Genomic DNA, 21,274 nt, shown 5'->3' with positions numbered 1-21,274 from the left:
GAGCGGCATAAAAATAAAATAAAATAAAATAAAATAATAAGTTCACTGCATAAGCTGGGTGACACTCCATTAAAGGGTGATGGAAAAGCACAGCTGCCATGGATTTAAGGCACATACACAGGGGCACACCTAGGTAATTGAGGCGCCCAGACCCACCCTGCTGCTGCCCCGCCATGCCATAACTCCAATTCCCCCCTGCACACACATTTAAGCCAGCATGGCCAAGTGGCTCTTGATACCTGTGAGGCACCCTAGCGCACCTGTGCTGTTGAAATAGATGGTTGGAAGCCCGTGACGTCATGGGCAGGCTCAGTGGTCGCTCCGAGGAGGTAGGCTAGGCCTGCTTGGCTCACCCCCCCAGCCGCCACCCCCCAGTCACACACATGGCAGCTTAAACTATGCAAAAATAAAAAACATGGAGCTACGGAGTGGTAGGGCAGCAGGATGGTCCCCTAGCCATTTGGAGCCCCCTCCGGACCCTGGAGGCCATGGACCAGGGCCCCAAGGTTCAGGGTAAGAGTGCCTCTGCTCATACGGTTGCCTCCCCTGCTACTTATACATTTTTTTCTCTTATTAATCAAGCAAAACCCTTTCCCCAACTTCTCCTCCTCCTCTTACATAATCCTAGAAGTCTGGATTCCCCTACTAAAATTGCCTTCTGGTATGTTCAGGTAAGCATGCCTCTGGTATGTACTTCTGGAATGTTCCAGTCAGAGAAAAGTACATCTTTAACTAGCATAATCAATGAGTGGAATTCATGTACTCAGGAAGTGGTGATATCTACAATCTTAGGTGTCTTTTTAAAAGGACGGAACGGACAACTTCACGACTATCCGTGGCTATTGTTTTAACTTTTTGTTTTTGTTGTAAACCACCCAGAGGCGTAAGTTTTGGGTGGTATAAATGTAAAACAAATAAATAATAAGTAAATATTGGCCTTCCAGACTAATGAAACCTCCATATTCTGAGGCAGTATACCTAACAATATCACATCCTGGGGACAAAGCACAGCCATCATCTTCAGGCCCCACTTCAGAGCTTCCTAAGGCATCTGGCTGGTTGCTGTTGGAAACTGAGGGTTAGAGTCATTAGATCCAGGTTCTCCAATCCCCAGATGTTGTTGGTGTAGGGGAAGACGTTCAGTCCCCAACTAGTAGAGCAAAACCAGTTTGGTGAGAATTCAACAAAACAAGAGGTCTTGAGACAGTTCTTTAGTATTGAATAACTACAAGGATTTATTTAAAGAAAAGGTGACAAACAAATGTGAAAGAGCCTGCAGCTTAATTTCAGCTGTAGCTCATAGCTGAAGAGAGAGACCAAAACAAGCAGCCATCTCTGGAGAGACAAAATGGAGACTAACACTGGAAGAACAAAGAGGGGAGGAGCCCAGCACTTTTATCCATGACCCCCGCCCCTCCACCAGTGGTCACTATGAGACATTGCAGCTGAGAGCTGATGCTGCCAGAGTCCTAGCTCCAAAGGTTGGACTACACCTCCCATCATCCTGAATAATGTCTGGGGGCCTAAATTTGAGAAGCCCTGCACAAGAAGCTCTGATCTGGTTGGGGAGGTCTTATGCTGAACACCTGAACAAGAGGCATAGTTCAGTGTTTCAGTTACAGATGAAGGCTTCCCAAGACTTCAGAAAGGAGCTGCAATGAGCACATTCTGACAGTTGGTTGGGACACATTCCTGTCCACATGCCTTCAGCTTCCCCCTCTTTCTTAAGAACAGTTAGCACAGAAAGGAAAGGAAATGTCACTCGATCACAACTAGTTATTTTCGGTTTCAGAGGACAAGCAACTTTCCGTATTTCCCAAATGTTGCAAGGTCTCGGTCAATTATTCTGGAGTTCAACTTTTTCTTGACCTAAACATTTCCCTAGCTCACTGAGAAAGCAATCAAGATACTTACAGTCCTGTTCAACTACACATTTCCAGGATGTCTATCAGTTAGGAAGAAGCTGAGGGCAAGAAGGATGGATCTGGGGGGCCAGATGCAAAGGCAGACCCCACTCCTGGACTCCTGTTGCGGGTACCTTACTCTGCAGAAATGGGAATTGCTGCATGTGCCCCTGGTCAGGCAAGTAACATGTGCAGGAGTTCCAAATCCACGGTGAATCCTCAAAGGAAAATGGAATTGAATGAATGAAACTGGAGAATGTATTGCTTGTGCTTGGCACAGCTAAGACATTCAATGGAATTGAATGAATGAAACTGGAGAATGTATTGCTTGTGCTTGGCACAGCTAAGACATTTTGCTGCCTGGGGAGAAGGACAATATGATGGATGCACCCCCACCACCACACACACACACCCCATCTGCAGGTGGGTACTCAGTAGAGCTGTGCAATTGTATTGGTCTGACAGGCACGCCACATCTGTGAACACTCTTGGAATGAATTCAGACATCATAGCAGGGAGCTTCAACAGTCACAATGCACCAGGAAGGGAAGCAATGTCATGAAGTTAATATCTTTTCCTGATGCAATATGGGAGGCGGGGGAGAAATGGTCACACCGTATAGTTAAGAACATAAGAACATCCCTGCTGGATCAGGTCCAAGGCCTATCTAGTCCAGCATCCTGTTTCACGCAGTGATCCACCAGATGCCTCTGAGAAGCCTGCAGGAAAGAGGTGAGGGCATGCCTCTCTCCTGCTGTTGCTCCCCTGCAACTGGTATTGAGAGGCATCATGACTGAGGCTGCCCCAGAGCCACCAGACCAATAGCCATTGATAGACTTGTCCCCCATGAATTTGTCCCCTGTCAATATGAAAACCGTGGGATATGTGCTGGTAACCTTCAGACCTGATGACTGCAGCATGCTCCATGTTGGGTTGCCTTTGGAAGTAGTTCAAAAGCTTCAACTGGTGCAAAACACAGCAGTCAGATTGGTCTCCAGGGGAACCTGAAGGGACCATATCACTCCTCTTCTAAAAGTGCTGCATTGGCTGCCATTATGTTTCTGGGCAAAATATAGGCTTGGGCCTAGGGTATTTAAGAGAAGATTGATTGAATGATCGATTGATTAAGTGCTGTCAAGTCGGTGTTGACTATTAGTGACCACATAGAGAGATTTTCTCCAAGATGATCTGTCTTCAACTTGGCCTTGAAGGTCTCTCAGTGGTGCATACATTGCTATCGTAATCAAGTCCATCCACCTTACTTTCCCCAGCATTATGGACTTCTCAAGGGAGCTGGGTCTTTGTATAATGTGTCCAAAGTATGAGAGTTTGAGCCTGGTCATTTGTGCCTCGAGTGAAAATTTTGGATTGATCTGTTCTAGGATCCATTGGTTTGTTTTCCTGGTTGTCCATGGTATCCTCAAGAGTCTTCTCCAGCACCCAGGTTCAAAAGCATCCATGCTTTTTCTATCTTGCTTCTTCAAAGTCCAGCTTTCTTATCCATAGAGTGTCACGGGGAAAATCATGAAAGAAAAGAGAATATAGTCCATACAAAAGTGGCATTTTAACCTCTAAACCACTTGGCATAGCCCCACCATACTTCTAAGGGGAAGAAAGCAGCATACATGGATTTCCCACATGTTATTCTCACACCGTTCCCTGTGATGTAAGCTGAGGCTTGGCTGGGAGGAATTATTTGCCAAGGTTCCCAGTTCCTGGCCAGCATACTGGGCAACATTCTGCCTGCCTTTTAATGGAATAGGTGCACAGTTGCACGAGAGTGCTCTTGTACCCAATGCAAAAATTGCACAAATACAGTTGCACAGTCTATGGCCATTAATTTGGAAATAGTTTCCATAATTGTTTTTTACTCCTATGCAATGTCATTTGCACAATTTTTGCATCTGCTTAATTTGTATAAGTTGCACAGCGTGCATGCATGCAGCATGGGAGGGCTGGCATACCTTTGCATAATAGGTCAGCCACTAACAAAATCAATAATATTAATTATTATTATTATTATTATTATTTACATTTTATATCCTGCTCTTCCTCCAAGGAGCCCAGAGCGGTGTACTACATACCTGAGTTTCTCCTCACAACAACCCTGTGAAGTAGGTTAGGCTGAGAGAGAAGTGACTGGCCCAGAGTCACCTAGCAAGTCTCAGGAGGCCGAATGGGGATTTGAACTCGGGTCTCCCTGGTCCTAGTCTAGCACTCTAGCCACCACACCACGCTGGCTCCCTCTTAATAGTAGTTGGCCATGGAGAAAATGAAGATTTAGCTGGAATCCAGAATGTTATTTACTTTTTGGGAAATGTAAGAGCAATCTAGTAGATTAAAAGAAATCACCAGGGTGTCTGAGGATGTTAGAATATATGCAACTGTACCTGTCCACTCCCTGAATATTTACTGTTTCTTGGGAAGAAGACCTTGCCAATTAAACTCAATAGGGTATCCCTTAGCCAAGGCCAGGTCATTGTGGTTTTGGAAAAGATAAAGGCAATCTGAAAGAAATTAAAATCAACAGCCAAGGTGCTTGAGAGTGTTAGGATACATCCAGACCATGCATTGTTCTTGGCAAGAAAGCTTTGCCAGTTAAACCCAATAAGCCATCCATCCAGACTGTAAAGACAATGGAATGAACATTTGCCAGCCGATGGGATTGCATCCAGGAATTTCACTGTGTTTATGCAATTAACTGCCATCTCAGTTAATTGCACACATGCGCGCACACGCACACACACACCACTCCTGGACTTGAAAGCAGAACTTGAAAGCAGGTGTTGAAAATGTACATGTAAAAAGAAAACAACTGGAAGCCACAGAGGTAGCATGGTCATGTGAGAAAGGCTCTCAAATCCTATCAAGAATGTAGAAATCTAGCAAAATAAATATTAAGTTCGTTGACACACAACACATAATCAACTTGTGGAATTCTCTGCCACAAGATGTGGTGACAGCCAACAACCTGATGGCTTTAAGAGGGGCTTGGATAACTTCATGGAGGAGAGGTCTGTCAATGGCTACTAGGAGGGCTATAGGCCACCTCCAGCCTCAAAGGCAGGATGCCTCTGAAATTGCAGGGGAGCAACAGCAGGAGAGAGGGCATCTCTCCAATGGCATCTGGTGGGCCACTGTGTGAAACAGGATGCTGGACTAGATGGACCTTGGGCCCAATCTAGCAGGGCTGTTCTTATGTTCTTATGACACGACTAGAATCCCTGGTGGCTAGGGATGGCTGGGGGGAAGCCAGGAGGATATCTACCTTCCTCCACAAGATCTCCTGGATCCATCTGCTGTGGTGCTTCGCTGCACATATGATCACTACTGCAGGGAGCAACGCGGCATTCTGGAGGCTGGGGAAACACTGCATGGCCTCCAGAAATCCCACAAAGCACAGCGTGAGGAAAGCGGTGCATTGGGAGATTTCCCCTCAAGCCAGGCACTCTAGAAGCCTGGCTCCATGGCGTTTTCCAGATTACGAGCTTTGTGCAGGTAGAAGTGTTACAAGGTGTGATGGTGGGTTTCAAACCATGAGTAAAGGGTTGTTCAGTGCTTCGTGGTAGTCTGGTGGCTGTTCATATTGCTGTCCACTGCAATGTGGTTTTCAGGTGGGGGTGTACATATTATCTTTGAACTGTTTTATCTGCCCCCAACTCCTGCCCCATTTTGGGCCAATGGGATCATGGAGAAGGTGGGGGCATGATGTGATGTTTTTAAAAACAAAAACCCTCTCATCTCCCTTGCGCAAAGCTCTCAGGGAAAGCACTGTCCAAAAACAAAACTTTTATTTTATGTTTTTAAAAATGCTTTTATTAGTTTAAAATGTAGGAACAGAAAATGTTATATCTCTGAGACATAGCCATACATGTTCTCAAATACAAGATCTTTTCCATCATTCCTCATGCATAGGAAAAATACTATAAGAATGGTTATATATATATGAAAGAAAAAAATATTAGAATAACAGCTCTCACAAATCTAAAAATCTAAAATCTAACCTTCAGTAAATAAAGTAAAGTAACCTTCAGGTTTTGGACCTCATAGGAAAGCCTCCCCCTGAACCGATCGAACATCTAACCATCAAGTAATCTGAGAAGAAGAGAACCAGTCCAGCCAAGACAGAAAAAGATTACATCATATAAACATCGACAAGCACCTCCATCTCGCACACAAAAGACCAAAGGTCTTTAAGCTTCATGCAGTGGCCGTATCATAGCCAACGAGGTTAATCCGAGGCGCAATTATTGCGAACTGAGACTTTCCTCAAAAACAAAAAATTAATTGCAGTGTTGCACCCTTGTGCAAGCACTACAGAAAAACACACACACAAAAACAAAAAAAACCAAAACCAAAAAATAAAAATAAATAAAAACCCACCAAAAAACCAATGGTGGGGAAAGGAAAGTACTGCTTCAAAACAAGAATTTAATTACAGCATTGCACCCCAGCACAAGCGATCCAGCAAAACAAGCAAACAAACAAGTAAAAATGGTGAAGAGGGCCCCTAGATAAACATCAGGGGAGTTGGGGATCAGTTGGATTTTGAACAAGAGGGTCATGGCGGGGGAGACAAGGCAGCTGTGCCCCTTGATTTGTCCCTGAAAAGTGATGAGCAAACCAAGCCCAAGCAGAGCCCCTCAGCTCTTAAGGCTCTGCCTGCCCACCCGCTGCTCCCCCTTTGCAGAGTGTAAAAATGAGAAAAAATAAGGGGGGGAAAGAAATAAAAGATAAAATAAAAAGAGACAAAATTGAAGCGGGAAGGGGCAATATGGACAGATTGCCCTCCCCACAATGAACCGTCCACACCATGCCACTCATACCGGGGCAATATCATTGCAACCCTCCTATAATGGAAAAAAATACTGCTACTTTCCTGCAACACAGATGCAACATTGTAGTGCTGCAGCACAGCAATAAAACCCGAAATAAAGTTGTGCTGTCAAGTCAGTGTCTACTCGTGGTGACCACAGAGCCCTGTGGTTGTCTTTGGTAGAATACAGGAGGGGTTTACCATTGCCTCCTCCCGCGCAGGATGAGATGATGCCTTTCAGCATCTTCCTATATTGCTGCTGCCTGATCTAGGGATTCGAACCAGTGACCTCTTCCTCCCTAGGCAAGCTACTTCCCCACTGCGCCATTAGGAGGCTAAGGCATCAGAAATATGGACAGCACCTCACTGCAAGTGATGTCAGATCGCGGGCAGTACGGAAGCGCACGTAGCGGACACGTTGCGGAACTGTTGCAGCGTGTAATGTGGAAAGCGCCCCTGTCTGTTCGGGGTGCAGGATCCCAAGCTGCTCGTGTGAACAGCCTCATGAAATGCTAAGAGGAAAGGGCTGGAAGGGAGGCACTGAGAGTTCAGGTGTCTAAAGAGCAGTTATATGAAATGCCAACCATTTGGATTTACACCACTCTGCGGCACCGATGCACATTTCAACATTCCAGAGGCTTCTCGCCTGTATAAACTGAAGGCACTTCCTCATTTCCTTCAAAGCTGCCCTTGTTCTGCTTCCTTCCAGCACTCTTGAGCACTCCGAGAAAGCTTCAGCTATGAGGTTCCTTTACCTTCTCCTTGCCCTGGTTTTCCTGCTCTTCCAGGTTGCTGCAGGTAAGAAGGGTAGTTCACACTCGCCCACGCTAAAGAAAGAGAGGGAAATGCCTTTTTAAAAAAATGTATGCAGTTGGCATTATTATTAGTTTATTCCTGAATTACGTCTGCTTTTACTCTCCTAATAAGAGTGTGATCTCAAGCTCACAGGCAGGTTCCATGGAAACTGATGGCAGCTATCCTGAAGAAATAATAAATAAAAATAAAAATAAAAATAAAATATAATAATAATAATAATAATAATAATAATAATAATAATAATAATAAAAAATAATTCAATTTCTATACCACCCATCCAACAATGGCTCATGGTGGTTTACACAGAGAAATAATAAATAAGATAAGATGGCTCCCTGTCCCCAAAGGGCTCACAATCTAAAAAGAAACATCAGATAGGCACCAGCAACAGTCACCGGAGGGGTACTGTGCTGGGGGTGGAGAGGGCCAGTTCCTCTCCCCCTGCTAAATAAAGAGAATCTCCACATTAAAAGGTGCCTCATTGCCCAGTTAGCAGGGTAAATGTGTTTGGGATTCAGGCGCAGCTGTGTTTGTGAAAGGAATAGATAAAGTAACAATAGTACAGCATAAGCTTAATGCCATATGCTGCTCTGGAGAGCTGTTACATATGTGTGTTTGTGTTTGTGTGTGTGTGTAAGTCAAAGCGTATAACTTTATTCATTCATTCATTCATTCATTCATTCATTCAAAATATTTATACCCTGCCCCTTCCGTACATTACTGCTCGGGATGGGTCACAACATTTATAAGACAGTTACAATGTGAAATCAAACTAATACAATTAACCAAATTAAACAAGTTAAAGATCCAAACTAAAACCACAATCAAAATTTGCTCTTAATTCCAAATAAAAATCTTAGAGATAAAAACTAAGAATTATATAAACTAAAGAACCTACCCGATATACACAACAGGTGAAACACTAAAAAGCCTGTTTAAAAAGATGTGGTTTTAGTTGTTTCTTTAAAAAACACAGAGAGGAAGCATGGCGGAGCTCTTCAGGGAGGGCGTTCCAAAGCCAAGGGGCCACAACCAAAAAGGCCCTGTCTCTAGTCCCCGCCAACTGGATCTTTGTTAGTGGCGGGGCCATGAGCAGGGCCTGAGATGATGAGCCCTGGCAGATTCATGTGGGTGAATGTGGTCTGATCGGTACTCCGGCCCCAAGCTGCATAGAGCTTTAAAGGTCAACACCAGCACCTTCAATCTAGCCCGGAAGCGGACCGGTAGCCAATGAAGCTGCCACAGGATGGGTGTAACACTCGTGAAGTGATTTGCACCCATGAACATCCTTGTGGCAGCATTCTGAACCAGCTGAAGCTTCCAAACAGTCTTCAAGGGCAGCCCCACGTAGAGCACATTGCAGTAGTCCAATCTGGATGTTACCAATGCATGAGTGACTGAGGTCAGGTCCAGCTTCCCCAAGTAGGGTGACAGCTGGCACACCAACCGTAGCTGGTAAAAGGCGCTTCTGCACACCACTGCCACCTGTGCCTCCAGGGACAGCATTGGATCCAGAAGCACCCCCAGGCTGCGGACCTTGTCTTTCAGAGGGAGTGTGACCCCATCCAAGGCCAGATTTACCTCACTACTCGGGTCATCAGTTTTACCAACCCAGAGCACTTCCAACTTATCTGGATTAAGTTTCAGCTTAATTGCCTCCATCCAGTCCAGAACAGCCTCCAAGCCCTGGTTCAGAGCATCCACTGCCTCCCTGGTGTCTGCTGACTTAAAAGATAGGTAGAGCTGTGTGTCAACAGCATACTGAAGAAACCACAGCCCACACCTACAGATGACCTCTCCCAGAGGTTTCATGTAGATGTTAAACAGCATAGGGGGCAGAATAGATCCCTGGGGCATCCCATAGGCCAAAGGCCAGGGGGTGGAACAGACATCCCCCAGCACCACCTTCTGAGTATGACCCCCAAGGCAGGAGCAGAGCCACTGTATAACCGTGCCCCCAAGTCCCTACCCAGAGAGACGTCCCAGAAGGATACCGTGGTCGATAGTATCAAAAGTGGCTGAGAGGTCCAGGAAACTCAATAGAGTCACACTCCCTCTGTCTATCTCCTGGCATAGGTCATCCACCAGGGTGACCAAGGCAGGTTCTGTCCCATATCCAGGTCGGAATCCAGACTGGAAAGGATCTAAGTAATCAGATTCATCCAGGGCAGCCTGGAGCTGAGATGCCACCGTGCTCTCCAACGCCTTGCCCAAGAAGGGGAAGTTAGAAACGGGTCTGATGTTCTTCAGATCATCTGGGTTCAATGAGGGCTTCTAAAGGAGAGGCCTGATGACTGCCTCCTTCAGCTGAGGGGGCACCACCCCCGCCTTAGGGAGGCATTCATCACCCCCACCACCCATGAACCCAGCCCCTCCCTAGAAGCCTTCACCAACCATGAAGGGCAAGGGTCGAGTCGAGTCACCAACCATGAAGGGCAAGGGTCGCATGTGGTAGGGCTCAGCCTTCCAAGCAGCCTCTCCACTTCCTCAGGCAACACAGTCTGAAAACCATCCAATATAACAGGACCAGATGGTGCCTTGGCAACATCTAGTTCCGGCACCACACAAATCTTAGCATCCAAGTCAGAACGGATGTGAGCAATTCCATCTGCAAAATGTCACGCAAATTGGGCACAGCAGGCTGCCAACGGTTCTTTTTTATGGTCTTTGGGGTTCTCACCAAGGAGGCTCCGAACCACTCAAAAAGGCTCTGCTGGACGACATTGAGCAGATGCGATGGTGGCAGAAAAGTTGGATTTCTTCCCCACCATCACCGTCATAGAGTAGGCCCTAATATGGGCTCTAGCCTCTGTTTGGTCACATTCATTCTGAGTTTTCTGCCAACAACGCTCAAGCCGTCTACCAGCTTGCTTCATTGTCCTCAACATACGTGTATACCAGGGAGTCTCTTGGACTCGGTGGGTCAGGAGAGGATGCCTAGGCGCAACTGTGTCAATCGCCCGACCCAGGCCCTCATACCAGAGGGAGACCAAGCCATCAACAGGATCGTCTACTCTCTCAGCAGAAAACTCCTGCAGAGCCATCAGGAATCCATTAGGATCCATAATCTTCCAAGGGCAGACCATCCTAACTGCTCTCTCACTCTTGCAGAGGTGTTTTGGGTCCACCCTCAGTCCAATCTTCACCAGATAGTGATCCACCCGTGACCCTTTTCAGATCTACTAGATTGCTGCCAAACATTTCACTGCTTATCTTAAATCTATGAACACCTGGCCATGTGTACCTCTGCTTATTCATTAAGGTCGTTCACACAAACATTGCAGCCTGGTGGGGAGGGTGTGAGGGGAAGGCGAGATCGATATTACCTCCTCCAATCTTACTCATTGTGTGCAGCGTGCAGCTCATGCGCCCACACGATCCACACTGCTCCAATCACCACGGATCTCCAGAGGCCGGGAAAATGAGTCCTGGCCTCCAGGAACCCCAACATTCACCGCACAAGCAGCACAGTGCGTTGAGGGATTTCCCCTCAAGCCCGGCTCTGTGTATACTTGGGCTGCAATTGCACCTCAGCCCTGGGGTTGAGGTCACACTTACACCCTCCAACCCCAGTTAACAGCCAGGGTTAAATGTCAGGGGGCAAATGTGCCAGGATCAGAAGAGATCCTGGCACTCCACACAAGCAAACTAACCCAATGGTGTTCTCTCTCTCTCTCTCTTTTCTCTCCAGTCTCCCCTTCCCTTTGAGTCTCATTTTCTGAATCCCAGAAGGATGCTATTGATCCAAAGGAATGGTATAAATTTATTGTTGATTAACAAACAGAAGAATAATGTGCACAACTTTTTGGCTTCTGCCTTCTTCAGTTGCTCTGATGTTATATGAAAGGTACAGAAGCTGCAGTAACAGCTACAGAATGCAGTTGCTGTATCTTTCATATAACATCAGAGCAACTGAAGAAGGCTGAAGCCAAAATGTCATGCACTATCAAATTAACAACAACAACAACAATATTTTAAAATAACATGTATATCCCACTTTTTCCTCCGAGGAGCTCAGAGGTTATGTACATGGTTATGTTTATCCTCACAACAACCCTGTAAGGTAGGTTAGGCTGAGAGATACATGACTGGCCCAGAGTCACCCAGTGGGTTTTGTGGTTGAATGGGGATTTGAATGCGGGTCTTCCCGGTCCTAGTCCAACATTCTAACCACTATGCTATGCTTTAAAGGAGATTTTAATTTTTAATTAAATTTTTAAAAACTGATCTAAGTTTTGCTTATTTAAATTCGAGTTCATCCTTGCTTTCTTGCTCTTAGCTGTAAAATGTTGATTGCTTGAGTGTTAGTTGCCCCTACAACTGGATAGTTAGTCACAGGAGGATTCCCGTGTCCTTCCAAATATCCTGGAGATTGGAGCTAACACATGCCTTAGAATAACCAAACTAGCTGCTTGCCAAAGTCAGAGTGTTAATTTTATTGAAAGTCACTCAGAAATCCAAAAGGATCAGATGAGTCACACTCCCTCTGTCGATTGCCAATTGGAGATCATCCATCAGGCTAACCAAGGCAGTCTCAACCCCACAGCCTACCCAAAAGCCAGTCTGGAAAGGATCTAAATAATCTGTGCCATCCAGAACTGCTTGGAGCTGAGAAGCAACCACTCGCTCAATCAATCACCTTGCCCAACCAAGGAAGTTTAGAGACAGGTCTGTAATTAGCTATCTCTGAGGAATCCAGTGCAGGTTCCTTCAAACAAGGTCTAATGATAGCCTCCTTAAGACAAGGAGGCATCCTACCCTCCCTCAGAGAAGCATTTAGAATATTTACCAGACCCTCTCTGATAAGACAATTACCAGATGATAAAGCCAAGTTGGAAAAGGGTCAAGAGAACAGGTGATGGGAGGTACAGTCTGAAGCACTTTGTTCACATCCTCAGAAGTAACAAACTGAAAGTGCTCCAATTCAATCCTACAAGAGGAGTTGCTGGGCACCTCTTTGATAGACTCTGCAGTAACTGTGGAGTCTAGTTGAGCACGGATACAAGAGATTTTACCTCCAAAGAAGGAACATCACAGCGAGTGAGAGATGGTTCCAAGTTCAAATTCAAGGCGGATGGGGCATAAACTAGCCCCCTCACAACCCCAGACAACTCAGCTGGAAGTGAATTTGCAGAAGCCATGTGGGTAGAAAAGAACCACTTTTTTGCCACCCACACTGCCGAAACATACATATTCAAATGAGCTCTGTGTTGCAATTTCTCGGATTCGTGCTGAGTCTTCCTCCACTTGGCTCCAATAACCTTCTCGGCTGGACCAACCTAATGGGTCCTTCACCCCTGCAGAGGACCTTAATTGTAGATTATAAGGGCCTTAACTGTAGGTTTATTATTGTGGATTAATAAGGGCCTTAACTGCAGGTTTATTAATTTGTACATTGTTGTTCCATCTTTTGGAGTGGATTCAAACCTTCAAGGCAGGTAATAATATCAGAAATTTAGAGACAGATAAACATAGGAACATAGGAAGCTGCCACCTACTGAGTCAGACCATTGGTCCATCTAGTTCAGTATTATCTACACAGACCGGCAGCAGCTTTTCCAGGGATGTAGGCAGGAATTTCTCTCAGTCCTATTTTGGAGATACCAAGGTCGCAACTTAGAACCTTCTGTGTGCAAGCATGCAGGACTGAATCCAGGCTTGGGCCCACAATCTCCCTACATTTTCATAATTAAACCTTTTCATACTCTCTAAAGGTATCCAACACTCTTCCCACAAGTTTGCTTCACAGGGTGGTAGAAAGACAAATATGGAGTTACCCCGATTTTTTAGGAATTAAAAACAAAGAAGCATTTAAAGGGCTTTTAAAATGAGTTTCCTGTGATGAAGCAAGTGTATAAAAATAGACTTTTTGCAGGGGAGTGGGAAATGCTTAATGTTCATTATAGCACTTTGGGAAGCCACTTTCAAGACCTTGGTGGTATTTCAGTCCATTACAAGCTTATTTAAAATGACAACGTTAAGTTATTTATATATGAACTTCTGTTACAAGCACAAACCAAAGTAAAATAATTATTATGAGAAACATATTGCAAAAGAACCATTTTCTCAGATGTTGCTATTTAAGCCATTTTGAGAACTTTGTTGCTAAAAAAGCTGCCTAAAATATTTTAAATAATAAATATAAGGCAAAGAAACAAGGAACGCCCCCACCCACCCGACCACCAGATTAGAGCTATAAGCAGTTTGGTGTCTTCAAACTTTACTAAACAGCCAGCACATGGTGAATCTCTCTCCCTCCCTCTCCCCCCGTCTCCTCGCTCTCTCCACACAGACTATTCCACAGTTCCAAACCAAGGAGGGAAGTTGGGGTGGGAGAAGAAACACAAGCGAATTGCCTTTCAAACGCACACAGTCACATACAGCCTGGGAGGAAAGAAACACATACAACAATCAATGGAAGTTTTCCAGTAGGAGGACTTCTCTCACATTTTGCACACACACAGTCCATAAAGGGTGGGAGAAAGAGAAACACAGTAGCTTAAGCAAGGGGAACAAATCAAATCAAACACATATAAAGAGAGAGGCAAGTTTAGCCAGCCCAGCTTTTTCCACTTCCCATTCTGCTCCTCCCTGAGCTTTGTATTTACGTGGCAAATGCTGCAGAAGAATGCAGCTGAACCAGTAAGCGGAGAGAGCAGGTCTAAGATAGACAGGGAAGTTAACCCTTTTTTGACCATACTACTGCCGAACCCGATCCTCTGCTACAGCTGACATGCTGATGTCCTTCCAAATTCATAGGGACTGTGCATGGAATAGAATCAACTGAGCAGGGGTAGGAGGTAGAAAGTTCTGCGCAGATGTGCAGCCGTGCAGCTTAGAGTGAACACTGCACCTGACCTGACCCATCCACAAATGGTAGCTTCTACCATTTGTATCACTGCAGGACCTCGAAGCGAAAATGCTTGTGATTTTCCGATACGGTAGGAGAGAGGACATGATCGGGAAGGGACTCTCCCAGCTGAAAGAGCGGCGGTGCTCCCACTGCTGTGTGGAGCACAGATGGTCAGGGATTGGAATTGGCTCTCCTGGGGATACAAGGCCTTAAGCAGTTGCCCAAGGATCCCAAGTGCCGACCTTGGATGTAGAGGAGACAAGGAGGAAGAGCTACTCTAAAGGGTGACCTGATTTCTGTAGGACTTCCATGAGGTTCATTCTCATGACCAGAAGGTGGGTAGGCGGAGTCTTCAGCCAGACCACAAACCGCTCTGGGCACTCCCCAAGAAGCGGCTGTGTGTGAGCGAAAGTTGTGGTAGGAAGAGGGGAAAATGATTGTGTGCTAGCCACAACCTGGGTAGGATACCAGGATAACAACAACAACAACAAGTAGCCAAAGATTGGTGGGACCATAAAATTGAAAAAATTGTAGAAAATGAAGTTGCAAAAATATTATGGGACTTCCGACTACAAACAGACAAACATCTGCCACACAATACACCAGATATAACTGTAGTCAAGAAGAAAGAAAAACAAGTCAAAATAATCGACATAGCAATACCAGGAGATAGCAGAATAGAAGAAAAAGAAATAGAAAAAATCACCAAATACAAAGATCTACAAATTGAATTTGAAAGGCTGTGGCAGAAGAAGACCAAAATAATCCCAGTAGTAATTTCGCCTTAGGTGCAATTCCGAAACACCTTGAAGAGCACCTTAGCACCATAGGGGCCACAGAAATCACTATCAGTCAATTACAAAAAGTAACTTTACTGGGAACAGAGTATATTCTGCGACGATATCTATAATAACAACAACGGTATTGATAATAAAATTCAGCCATCTCATGTCCTTGGGAAGGACTCGATATCTGGATAAAACAAACCAGTCAATAACACCTGTCTGACTGTGTAAACAAGAAATAATAATAAATAAGTTTATTTATTTATTATTTATTTATTGTTCAATTTTATACCGCCTTTCATAATACATCTTAAGGCGGTTTACAAAAGGTAAACTACAATACAATTCCATCAAGGATATATTTAAAACCTTAAAATCAGTTACACATTAAAAACCAATCAATAATAATAATAATAATAATAATAATAATAATAATTAATGATGATAATAATGATAATAACAATGATGATGATTAAAAAACCCAACTTTATTTGTTAGCCACCACATAACAAATTGTTCTCTGGGTGGCTCACTACAATACATTAAAAAAAATTCAATAAAAACACAGACAACACGAAAAAAAATTACAACACAAAATTAAAAAATACAAACGGCTGTAGAATACTAAACTTAATTATATTTTTTAAAAAACCAATTTGAAAGAGCCCAAGTGAACAGAAAGGTCTTTATCTGGCATCTAAAAGGATAAAGTGACGATGCCAGGAGAGCCTCACTGGGGAGGCAATTCCATAAATGGAGTGCCACCACCAAAAAGGCCCTCTCCCTAGCAGCCACCTGCCTCATCATTGGGCTGGGGCACTTGGAGCAGGGCCTCCAAAGAAGATCTTAAGGATTGCAGTGGCCAGTCCATGCTGTGTACCCAACTCTGCATTGGGGATGGAAGATAAGCAGGTCTTGCCCGCCCTACCAAGTTTGTGGCTAGCAGAGGTCACATCTCATTCCTCCTATCTCGATTTTTGCTGACACGGGACAATTTCTTGGGAGCACTCCCAGGGCTTGGCGACAGGCTGGATCCTGCCCACATGTTGGCCATGAGAACGGGCCTGCTGAATCATTTGGCCCAGTGCCAGCACAGCATCTCTCCAGTGTCGTATATACTTCAGGTGTCTTTTTAGATTTCATTTTTGAGGATAGGGAACCATCTTAGAAAGTGCCTTCTTCTGCATGATCCCCACCACATGTTAAGGTCAGGTCCGTCTCCAGTTATCACCAGTTTGTCTGGTGGCGATGAGAGGCAGGCCTTCTCTGTAGCTGCTCTTGGGCTGTGGAATGCACTCCCGGCAGAAATCCGTAATTTAAGATCTTTACTGTCCTTCAGGAGAGCCCTTAAAACCTATCTGTTTGGCCTGGCCTTCTAGGGTTTTAAATGACTGAAAAACTGTTTTAAATTGTTTTAAATTGCTGCCCTGATTTCCAGGGTTTTTCGCTGTTTAATTGGTTTTATTGTGTTTTACTAGTTTGATTTTAACTGTTAAGTTGTTTCAGTTGCTTTTATCCTGCTGTAAACCACCCTGAGCCATTTTGGAAGGGCGATATATAAATCTAATAAACAAATAAATAAGTAAACAAAATCTAAGTTATTTTTCTTTCTTTCTCCGTGAACCACTTCAGGAACTTCCGTTCAAAAGCAGTATCTCAATATTGGTAGTCATTTAGTAGGGGGAGTAATTTAGACAGGATGTCAGGTGTGTGCGTCTGTAAGTCTGATTATTTTTTGATCTACCAAGAAACAGTTTGGGGATATATCTGAAGTCATGTGTATCTGCGGATTGCGCAGGGTTGGGTGGCTTCTGTGTATAATATAATATGTGTATAATATAATATAATCATATATAATATGATTAATTTGAAATTGGGTCCCTATTGATTTCCCCCCTCATTCTTTCATTTCACAAGGTTGTGTGTACATACATCAGAGGCACCCCTAAAAAGTAAACTAAGTTCTCACTAATGACAAAATGATCTTTTTTCTCTCCCCCACCCCCCCTTTTTTAAATGCAGGACACACCTGTAAAAGCCTGGGAGGACACTGCCGCGTCCCACGAAAGGACGGCTGCCCTCTTCGTAGCGTATCGCTTGCAGCCAATTGTGGTATTAATGGAATATGCTGCAGTCGTCGCTGATACTGCTGAGCAGCTCAGATCCACTGCGGTCCATATTTGGTGGTTCACACTGATGTTCTGATCGAGGAGATGGCTCTTCTCCTGGGGCTGTTAAGCAGAGCTTGCTAACAATGATAAAGGAGTCAGCGGATGATCAAATCATTAAAAGAAGTTGAAACATATGCATCTGAAATTGTGTTTTTAAAGCATTCAGTGTAAAATACTATTCAGTTCTGATGATGTGGGCACATATGCTGAGAGCGGTCGATGGACTGAGGTCTTTTGTAATATTCAGCCTCTAAAGTAAAGTGGGCCGTGAAGTCAGTTTTGACTCCTGTCGCCCACAGAGCCCTGTGGTTGTCTTTGGTAGAATACAGAAGGGATTTACCATTGCCTCCTCCTGCACAGTATGAGATGATGCCTTTCAGCATCTTCCTATATCACTGCTCCCCGATATAGTACCAGCGGGGATTCAAACTGGCAACCTTCTGCTTGTTAGTCAAGCATTTACCCTCTGCACCACTTAAGGTGGTCCCTTCAGCCTCTAGGAAGCTGTAATCATCAACCAAATCAGGGATTCTCTAGAACTACTAGTTTGGTGCAGCAAAGGGCTGGCAAAGAACCTTATAAGGGGAGCAAGATTTTGCTAAACATTAAGGCTGTTCCCACGAGCAGCCTCAGGTAAGGGTAGGGCAACCTGGGCCATGGGTAAGGGTAGCGCAGCCCAGGACAGGCTGCTGGTGTGCAGCACCCGGATGGAGGTGGATCCTGGCGCTGCTGTGGTGTGTAACCCACCTTTTGGACCCAGCCTTTAGGCAAGGTAAAGGGTGAGAGTGCACCCTTAACCCGGTGACCGGGATCACATATTTGCTAGGGCTGCTTGCAGCCTGAGTAGACCCAGAGACGGACAACTAGAGGGCCCTTCTGATGAGGGAATCCCAGCCAAATGCACCACGCTCATCGCACGGTGCCTTTTGGGATGCCCAGAGGCTGAGATACATTGTCCTGGCCTCTGGGAAGATGCACAGCTTCCAGAGAGCATGGCCGAGCCATGCCACCATGCTGCGGCCGTGGGGAGGGCAAGGAGATCGTCAGGGGGGTGGGGAAGATAGGTTCAGCACAGCCTTCCCCCCACCCCATCTGCCTGCTCACTCTAACTCCAATCATGTGAATAGCCTCATCAAATACATATAGCAATAAGGTAATTAATGTTAGTTTCTTTACCTTATTAATGAAGCTTGCTTGACATTTTCCATTTTTCATTCAGAAAATGGGCCAGATTCTTCTTTGAAAATATTGAAGCTATTCTCAAGAGCAGCAAAAACCAGGCTAGGGAAGCCCAGCCCAGTTTTTGCTGCCCATGAGAACGGCTGGGAGCCATGTGGCTCCCATTGGCAGCCGCGGCGCAGCAGTGAGCCCTCTCATGTAGCCCGCCACATACCCCAGGTTTTGGACACAAACATGCCCAAACACCAGGTTAACTGATCGTGTGTCAGCTGCGGCTGCTTGCAGCTGCAGCGGACACACTTGGGGTGGGGAGGGAGCGGGGAGGGAATCCCAGAAATGCACCATGCACTCACGCGGTGCATTATTGGGGCTCCAGGGGGGTGGGGTTCCGCATGGTGGCGCTTCCCTGAGCCCGACCCCCCAGAGCAACCAAGCGAGGCATGAGCGGCCTGCAGGAGAGCCGCCATTCATCTGGGAGGGCAATCCGACCGCCCAGGGATGGAACACTGACCATCTTCTCACTGATTGTTCATGAGACGAGCTTCATGAAGGCTATTCACATGATGGGGCAAAATCAGGCTAGCAGAGGCTATTCCGATTTTGCCCCATCGTATGAACCACCAGGCTCGGCTGCGAGCCCAGTGGTTCCTAGGTGGGTAACCCGCCTAAGTACCCATGCCCTTAAACCATGCTTGAGGAGCAAGCACTCCACAAACCTAGTTTTAATTATTGTGAATAGCTGCGGTGTGGCTTTGCGCCACGGTTACTCATGAGGAAACCCCCAGAGGGGAGGCAAAAAGCTGCCTCCCGGCTCCAGGGGACTCGCCAGCATGCCCTGCTTGCTCGTGCAGGGCATGCTGGACCTTCCAGGGGCCGATTGGCCCCCTCTCCCCCCAGCCCCTGCCCTCCGTCATGGAGCTGGCAATAGTGTGGGGGGCCGATCCGGCTGCCCAGGGCTCCCGCTCTCCCCATTCATCCTGCTAAACCGGGTCTCACTGATCGTGAGACTCAGCTCATTGCCTTTTTGGATTAGGCCAAACCTTCCAGCCCATTTTCCATGCTAGTTTCCTTTTCCTGGCCAAGACCATGGGGTGAGGAGAGCAGTCCATATCAGACCAGCTGAAAGCTGCAGGGCCTGCACCCTACTGCAGATATGGTCTCACTCAGCCCAGTTCCTGGCCAGGAAGGAAGCTGAGGGGTTGGCCTGGCTCCTGGGAGGCTGGAGGAGTCTCCAACCTACCCGGCTCCACTGGCTTCTGCTGCTTGTTCTGGGGCAGAGAAATGCATGAATGAGGCTTCTTTAATCAAGGGAGCCCTTTTAGAACAATCCGTTCAAGCTACAGAACCATAACATACTGTGACTGAAGCCCAACCTGTGTTGCATGCTGTTTTTTTGGATGTTCACGTCAATCATGTCAGTGCCAATTGGACATGTTGAAGGCAGGCCAGATGTTCCAGAATTGCAGTTGTGATGTAATTCCAGTTGATTTAGAGGAGCAATCTCATTACACAACCCCTTGGAATATTTATACTTTGGGGGGAATATGGAAAATCTACTGAATGGTGGCCGGGGAGTTGGTCTAGGGCTGGGAGGATGGATGTGGAGGGGACGAGAGTTGGCTTTAGCATCAAAGAGCTGAAGAGTCAGGAGAGCCCCCAGGGAAAAGACCCTCAGCTCAGTGATAAATCACTTGTGCTGTCTGCATGCAGTTCTAGGTTCTGTTCTGATTTGGTCTTTCTTTGCTGATGAGTGCTTTTGAGGATGGAAATGCACGACCACATGCAACCCTCTGGGTTATATTTTTCATGTGTAGAGATGTGATGCCTGGAAAGTCTCGCCCCCCTTCCCCCAGCCTTCACATCGCTATTTGTGTGTGTCTTGATTTCATTGCCTTTACAGGGTTGTCAATACACTCGTGGCCCAGTATGACACATCAGTGCCAGTTATTCATGGGTTAGCTGTGGGCTGGGGCAGAATATCTTCTTTTGTAATGATCATCAACCCTGGAATAATCAAACATGGAATAATGAACTCACTAGAGTAGTAGATGCAAGTAGTAAGCATCCTCTCCGACCTGCTTTAAAGACATCCCCATGGTATTTAGATGAACTACGAGAATTGAAGCGGTGAGGAAGGCGACTAGAGCCTAAGTGGAGGAAGACTCGGCGTGAGCCTGATCGGGTACAACACAGAGCACATTTGAAGGTCTATGTTCTGGCAGTGCGGGCGGCAATCAATCAATCAATCAATCAATCAATTTATTACAGCCATAGGCCATACAGAGAACATACAAAGATTAAAACAAGATTTAAAAAACACAATATGCCAACATCCAACAGATTGCAACATCCGACAGATTGCAACACAGAGCTCATTTGAAGATATATGTTCTGGCAGTGTGGGTGGCAAAGAAGTGGTTCTTTTCTGCCCGCATGGCTTCTGCAAATGCACTTCCAGCTGAGTTGTCTGGGGTTATGAGCGGGCTAGTTTGTACCCCCTCCCCCTTGAATTTAAACTTGTAACCATCGGTCACTCACTGTGACATCTTCAACAACGTTTTTGCGGATAAAATCTCTCATATTCGGGCCGAGCTGGATTCCACAACTACTGTGGAGTCTCCTGTGGAGGTGTCCAGCAACTCCTCTAATGGGATTAGATTGGATCATTTGCAGTTTGTGACTCCTGAGGAAGTGGACAAACTGCTTCGGACTGTGCGTCCCACAACCTGTTCTCTTGACCCTTGCCCAAC

Source organism: Hemicordylus capensis, chromosome 1 (genome assembly GCF_027244095.1).
Source record: "Hemicordylus capensis ecotype Gifberg chromosome 1, rHemCap1.1.pri, whole genome shotgun sequence".
In the NCBI taxonomy this organism is placed as follows: domain Eukaryota; kingdom Metazoa; phylum Chordata; class Lepidosauria; order Squamata; family Cordylidae; genus Hemicordylus; species Hemicordylus capensis.
This window is presented reverse-complemented; position numbering follows the sequence as displayed.